This window comes from Gracilinanus agilis, chromosome 1 (assembly GCF_016433145.1).
Source record: "Gracilinanus agilis isolate LMUSP501 chromosome 1, AgileGrace, whole genome shotgun sequence".
Classification (NCBI taxonomy): Eukaryota; Metazoa; Chordata; class Mammalia; order Didelphimorphia; family Didelphidae; genus Gracilinanus; species Gracilinanus agilis.
This window is the reverse complement of record NC_058130.1, coordinates 791,681,575-791,689,547: the sequence shown is the minus strand read 5'-3', so window position 1 is coordinate 791,689,547 and position 7,973 is coordinate 791,681,575.

Here is a 7,973-nt window from a genome sequence, read left to right as displayed (position 1 = left end):
TTCTGAGGCATTTGATATGATACAGAAATTGTGCAGAATGTGGGGAAACAAAGAAAGTGAACATTCTCTGGATCAAAGAATTTCTCTTCCAACTGGAAAAACCACACATGCATGAATATACACATACAAGAGAAGTTCAGAATAAACAGAAAGTAATCTTAGAAAAGGCACCAGCAGCAGTAGGAATAGGAAGGAAAGCTAAGAAAAATTACTTTCTGAAAGACATCTCATCATATTAATCTTATAGCAATCCCAGGATTCAAAGAAGTGAGGGTGAAGAGAAAGAGCATGGGGACAAACACTGCAAAGACATGGAGATGGAAGTATGTGAGGAACACAAAGTAGGCATTATTATTAGATTGTAGATTGCTTGGAGGGGAGTAAAATACAAGAAGACTGGAAAGATGGGAAGGAAGAGATTTTGATTCCAGAAAGCTTTCTACTTTATTCACAAAATGATTAGTAATTTTAACATTGAAGTAAACCCCATTGAGGCTTATTAAGTAGAGGGATAGGGTCAGTCTTTTGCTTCAAAAAACATTTTGGCAGTTGAGTGTAAATGTGTTTATAAGCACTGAAGATAAAAGAAAGGTCAAAGACAAATACCAGTTGTCAAGAAATTTACAGTCTAATGGTAGAGACTACATACAAAAACCAACTTACATGCAAATTATATACACAATAAACTGGATATAATCAGCACACTTTAGACAGAGACCAACTAAAAAGTTGTTCACTTTCAAAATCAAAGAGAATCAAAATGATATTGCTATGTTGAGGTTAACGAGCAGTATCTCTGACTGTGTCTGGTCAGACAAATAGCAATTCAGAAAGCTCTTTCACAAGTCAGGCACAAAGAACCCTTATGAGCTTTTTAAATGATGATGTCTCTACATTTGTGCATCCCACATTTCTTTTGAGCTGCTACAGTTCTCATTTGCTTATGAAGGGCATCCCCTTCCTTGATAAGGGCACATCATAAAGGATCTTTATGTGTCCATGTCTTCCGTGTCTCGAATTTGCTACCAAAGTTCTTCAGAGACACTTTGAGAGCATGACCTCTGTGTGAGCACTTGCCTTTTGTGAGTTCTCTGTAAAATAGTCTTTTAGGCAAACATATTTTTCAAATTCAGAATACTTCTTGTATAGCCCTTCCAGGTTGTGCTCTCCCCACTAGAGCCTTAATGCTTGGCAGTTCGGCTCTAGAAAGGACCCAGTACTTTACCTTGTCTGGTGATCTTCAAAATCTTTCTAAATCAATTCAAATGAGAGCCATTAATCAAATCTACAGCCTCTGTACCTTTGCACTGATATTCCTGTATTCCTGAAATATATGCCAGCTTTCTTTTCAATTTCTCCCTTCTCTTTGTTTAAGCCATAACTCAAGCACAAATGTGCACATCATTTTCATGAATCTTTTCCTTACCCTAATCCTCCCAACAGTTTCTGCTTCCCTTTCAAATGATTTCAGTGCAAGCAGTGCCAGACTAAGTCAAGAAGATGCAAATTCAAATCTGACTTCAGACATTTACTAGCTGAGTGACCCTAGGCAAGTCAGTTAAACTTGTTTGCCTCAGACTTTTCATCTATAAAATCAAGAAAACCCCAAAAGGGCTCACAAAGATTGCAATGCCATTAAAATGACTAAACAACATCATATGAATTAAAATTATATTCATGTAGTATGTCTATTATGTGAAAAAATTGTCACTCATTAAAATGTGAATTCCAGTTCATTTGGGATGGTTTATTTCTTTTTGCTTATATTCCCAGTTGCTCTGAGAATAATGCCTGGTAAAATATAGAGTTTAATAAATACACAAATAATTGATTCTGCCCACAAACCATTCCCATAATCCTGTTCTTTTCAAGAAGAATTTAGTATGGAAGAAATGTTCATTCCCTTGAAAACCTATGACTTGCCCTTATCTAGAACNTTCCTCCAGAATCCTAATATGTTTACTGACTGCAACACCCATCATGACAAAGGTGACTATATTAGAGAAGTGAAAAATCTTTAACAATTGGAGTTTTATGAGGGACTTCAGAAGGCATTTAGTCTAATCCATATTTCAAAGGGAGTTTTAGCCTCACAATCTTCTATATAATCTCAGTCTCCACTTAGAGATTCTGGGGTGCAGACCTCACCACCTCCTGGGACACTCAATTGAGTTTTGGATCATCTCTACTATTAAGAAGTTTTCATTTCATACTGAAATCCACAACTCTGCCACCTTAACCATTCTTCCTCTTCATTCTTTCCATTCAAATGCTTGGAGACATCTTTTGTCTCCACATAACATTTTCTTTTCCAGGACTGATATTTCCATTTCTTTCAATTAAGTGGGGAACATTTTTTGAGGAGCAAATAGTGAATTCTGTTTGGAACATGCTAAGTCTAAGGGGTCTCCAGTGTTTCAGTAAATCAACATCTATTAATTACCTGCCATATAACAGACCCTGTGGCAGGAATAGAATATTAGGAATAGAAATACAGAAAAGGATGGTCCCAACCTTCTAGGAGCCTATATATAATTCAGTAGACAGTTGGAGATGTAAGTCTGGAGATTTGAAGAGACTAGATTGAAGGACGATGGCTGAGTAAGTACGTCTGAGAATCATCAGCATAAGAATGATCTTTGAATTGATGGAAAGGATGAGGTCAGCAAGTGAAATAATAAGGAGGGAGAAGGGGGAAAGGCCTGGGACAGAACCCTGGTTGGCCACAAGGACATGGTTGAACATGCAGTAAAAGAGACAGAGAATGACAGGTCTCACAAGTATGAATAAAAACAGGAGAGAGCAATGTCACAAAAAGCAACAGGGAAGACAGCACCATGGAGGAGATGATGAACAATAGGGTCAAGGGCTACCAACAGGTCAAGAGAGACAGGATGGCTTGATTTGGGAATGCAGCTCTTTTACTAACTGGTCCTCATAACTCAAATTCTATTAATCCTCAGGCTTTCAGTTCCCCCTTCTCTAAAATTATCAGAGTAGAGTAAGGATCTTCAAGATTCCATCCACCACTAAATTCCAGTGTTTTTCATGGTGCCCAGATAGGAAAACAATATCCTAGATTTGACATGACGAGAAAAGAATAACAAAATCTTCACCTCTCTGATTCTAATTGTTGTCCAGTTATTTCAGTCCTGTCTGACTCTTTGTGACCTCATTTGGAGTTTTTCTTTTTCAGAAAAATAATGGATTGGTTTGTCATTTGCTTCTCGAGCTCATTTTACAGATGTGAGAATTGAGGCTGCCTAGTCATTAAGCTTCTGCTAATGCAGCTTTGAAAAAGCATCATTGTGCCGAAATTTATTTTCATTTAAATCCAATATAATTCTTTTCTCCTAGGATCTCTTGGCATGCCCTCTCTTATACTACTGATTATTTTTCTGAAGTTGAATTTTTTTTTAAAGAAAGTGTAATCCCCACTCATACCATCCTCTTAGATTCACCCTAATCTGTCCTGTAAAAGTCCATTTATCCTACTAAAAATACCCTTTCACAATAGATTAACCCTTCAGGCTGTCATAGCCCCTTCTGGATATCCCACTTAATTTAACTTCAGTTTTGGATATCAGAAGAATCTAATGATCTAAGTAAGGTCAAGAGCTAGAAGCAATCTTAATGGCCAGATATTCCAAGCCCTTCATTTTCTAAATGAGGAAACTGAGGCCAAAAAAAGGAATGATAATAGGTAGTATTTCTAGAGTGTATAAAGCATTTTATATGTACTCTCTCATTTGAGCCTCTCAATAACCCTGTTGTGATTGTTTCATCATTAGAGGGCAGTAAGGAAGAGACTCAAAGATGTGATTTACTAAAGATCACAGTACTGGGAAGTGTCTGGGGTAGATTTCAAACCCTGGGTTGTTTCAATCCAACTCCAACACTACTGAGGGCCCTGTTATCCGCTTTGGCCATGGGGGTGTCACAGAATTTCACAAACACGCCAAGAATCAGTGCCCTCAGTATGGAGAAGAAAAGAGCTACACAGGTGAGAGCCATTCCCAGAGGTTCTTCGATATCCAGGAAGGTAATGTTTTTGTGTTGGGAGTGATCTCTCTCCTTATCTGGATATTAATTTTCAGGTCACTTCATGCAAAGCAAACTATCTGTAACGAATAAAAAGCGTCTCATGTTTTTAAGTTCAAGAGGGGGAGGTTTGTCTGAGAACAAATGCTCCAGAAAGTATAAAATTCAATTATGATAAAGTCCACTATTTGATGAGGGTGGTTAGTGAGATTTTTTATTTCTTCCATCACACTTGTCCCTAATGGAATTCACTCACTGTTTAGGATTACTGACTCAGCTCAAGAAGATTTCCTGAAGCTCACTCCCATCACCCTCTCTTCTCACTACTTGGAAGAGCTCCATGCTTTTAAAGGCAGCTGGGCTGTACAGTGAGAAAAACACTGAGTTTGGAGTCAGGGTGATATGATTTCCTATCTGACCTCAATCACTTACTGTCAGCATGACCCTGGGGAAGTCCTATAATTTTTGTCTGCCTCAGTACCTCATCTGAAAAATGGAAATCCTTATAGCTGCTATCTCCATGAGCTGCTGGGAAGAGCGAATCAAATCCTATTTTTAATGCTTTGCCAATTTTAACATACTATATAAATGCTATTGGTAATGCTGTTATTGTAGAATTATTTTAAGTCACTGTGTCCTTTGGGGACTTTATCAAAATTTAAAGTCAAATAATTTCAACACCAACACCCTAGGGACTCCAGCACAAATACTTCTTGATCTTGAAAAATGCCTGTGCTTTACTCTCTTTTCTGAATCCAAATCCCTTCAATAATTAGTGCTCCCTCCTGGAGCTGGAGTCTTCCCCAGGTGGGCAAAAGTTTCTAAGGATAAGCTTTACATTATACTTTCCCTGATAAGAATGCATAGAGTTATGTGTCAGCTTGGTATGTGGACTAAACATAGGAAAAACAGACATGATGGACCTCTAGTTTCACCAAACTACACTGAGGGTCACATATATCTTAAAGATAATCTGGTCCATTGTCCTCATTTTAATGTGAAGGAATTTAAGTTTTAGAGAAGCTAAAGGTCTTAACCCACGTTATACAAGTAAGACTGAAGAAATAAGATTCCAGTCCAAGTCATCTCATCCCATCTGTGGTTTCTAATCTTAGCTTGACACTGATATGATCTTAATTACTTCAACTCCTTTCAAACTGTAAAATGAAGCCTTTTTACAATTAAAGAGGGTTCCCGGTTGAGATGCAAGGTGTTGATCTTTTAGCACATTTGACTGATAGTTTGGAGGAAGAGTATGGAAATGTCTATTGGTACTTTGTGGAAGATGGGTTACAGTTATTGTTGATGAGTTTGTTGTTTTGAAGCATTTGGACCTCCATTTCATATTGTCCTATAAAATGAAATCAGACCACAAATTCAGTCTTTTCCTTTTTCTTCCTTTCTTAAGGAAAGAGTTAAGAGTAGACATTTGTCATTAGTAGACAAGGAGTTATGTGATGGGAGGAACAAATGACTGACTTGACATGAAGACACATATGATTTCATGATGATTTCTGACCATTATACTGAGTATTATTCCACTGTCCATTGCTGGGAATCCCCACTGGGCTATTCTCTGCTATCAAATTCTACAATTCATCTCTTTAGGTCTTTGTACTGTCCATCCAGGCCTCAATCACTGGGGTTCAGTGGCTAGAATGCTTATTAGGGCAAGACTCTTTTGTCATAGGCACAGGCTTTTAGCCACCATACCCAGCTAAAGAGAGGTCAAAGCTTAAAATTTCTCTGAGGTTAATATAAAATCTTTTTTAATGTATGAAGAAGTAAATAAAGAAGCATTTACTAAGTGTATACTATGTTAACCTGTTTCTGACACTGAGTCATAATCCTTCCTCTTATATGTAAAAATAGAAATTTCCATGTTTCTATCTGATTGGCTTGCACTTGAAATTAAGCCAAAAGATGCTGATCTGGACCATATCATTCTCTTTCTTATGGATACCTGTCACTAGGAATTCACCTGATTTTGAGGCTATTTTGGGGCACTTACAAAGTTCTTTGTTATTCTCTAGTTAAATGACTTCTAAGGCCTTTTCTGCCTTTCATAGTCTATACTTATTTCAATAACTAGTGGCACATGAGGGCAATTTAATTGTAAATTTCCTTCAGCAGGGATTCTAGTATGATCACGTTTTTGATGGAAACCAGAATTATGTACAGAGATATTAAATACTGAACCACTCCCATATCAGATCATAATCTCCTCTACATACAACTTTTCATTATACTTGACCACACAAGTAAAAGAAGGCTGCCATAATCATTTCTTAATCTACAAACTCATTGACTATTATGACTCTGCCCATGCTGCCTGGCTAGGTTTTGCCCTGGATAGAGTACTTATCTAGAGTTAGAAGGACCTGAGCTTTAAATCTACCCTCAGACACTTACTAGCTGTGTAACCTTGGGTAAGTCACTTAACCTCTATCTAACTTTTCTGTAAAAGGGGAATAAGAGCTCCCAGAGCTGTTGTGGGTTATAAGGGTGTCTACCACACATGACTGAACACTTCCCCTGTGCCCCTGTGGAATGAGTGGATGATAGCAATTTGTCTCAATGTCCATGAAGGTGGCCATTGCAGAAGAAATGGAGTGTTTAGAGCTTGGTCAGACATCAAAGATGCAAAGGTTATCCACTGAGTTCTAAGCCATTACCAGTCATGCTGACTGTTATAAAAAAATAAAGATGTAGATGTATGGTATCTTAATACTTCTAATAGGCTAGTTATTGTATTGTTGTTATTAATTTGAGGAAACTGTGATTTGGTTCCCCTGATGGCTGGTGCAAAGAAACCCAGGTCCTGCCACTCAGCTGGATGTTATAATAATGGCCCTTCTTTATAACAGTGCTCAGGAAGGTTCCCTAAAGGTCAGTGGATGAGTGACCCTTTCAGGTCCCATCTGGGGTTGATTGATTATTAATATTGGGCTCTATCAGCCTTGGATAACGTTCATCTGACTGCATTTCTCCCTCCCAGAATGGTGATGGTATAACTACTCCAGGAAGGTACTTATTAACATTTATCTAAGTCATTAATAAAGGAAAGGAAAGATCAGGAACGGATTGATAATAGGAGACCTTATCACTAAATCTATGACACTAACGACTGTAGGCTGTTCAGTAATGCTGGGCTCTTGTTCTTCACTTCCTCTGGCCCAGCCTGGTCACGGCCAAACCAGAATAAGCAATTTGTTTGGTTGCCACAGATATTGGTCTCTTTCTCAGCTTCTTACTGTTAGTTGTTGTGCCAGTCCTACAGCCTTCAGGAAATACCACCTTTACTACCCTTTTCTTCTTCTCCTACCCACTTCCCAGATCCCCCCAGGCCCGGGATACCTAAATATCTAGAGACGCTTTAAATGCCTAAATATCTAGGGGGAATTCAGAGAGAATCAGAGGATCCACAGTCAGACCCACAGGTCAATCAATGTTCAAGATCAATGTCTAAGTCAAAGGTTTCATGCAAGGCACCAAAACCAAAAGCCATGGTGCCAAAATCAAAAAGACCCCACTCAGAAGTCTCTCAGGGTATTTATTCCTCTCTAGCCAACTGCCTTTTTTTCGGCCTCTGTGAGTATTCCAAAGTCTCCATCTGTCATCAACTGTCAATCTAGGTGTGACTTTCAACTCCCAGAGCTTGAATATGACATCAAAGATACAGAGGTTATCCACTGAGTTCTAAGCCTTTACCAGTCATGCTGACTTTTTGTCTTGCCATTAGACTTCAGTGACTGGAAAAGAGAGAGAGGCTAATGACCTTGTTCAACACTACCTCACTTAACTCTAATTCATGCACAATTCTAGACATCACCCATTGATGTCTTTGGTCCTCTTCAAAAATGAAGGACAAACAACAAAAACCATAAATTGGGAAAAGCACTGTCTCAAAGGACCTGTGCCAAGATCCTAAC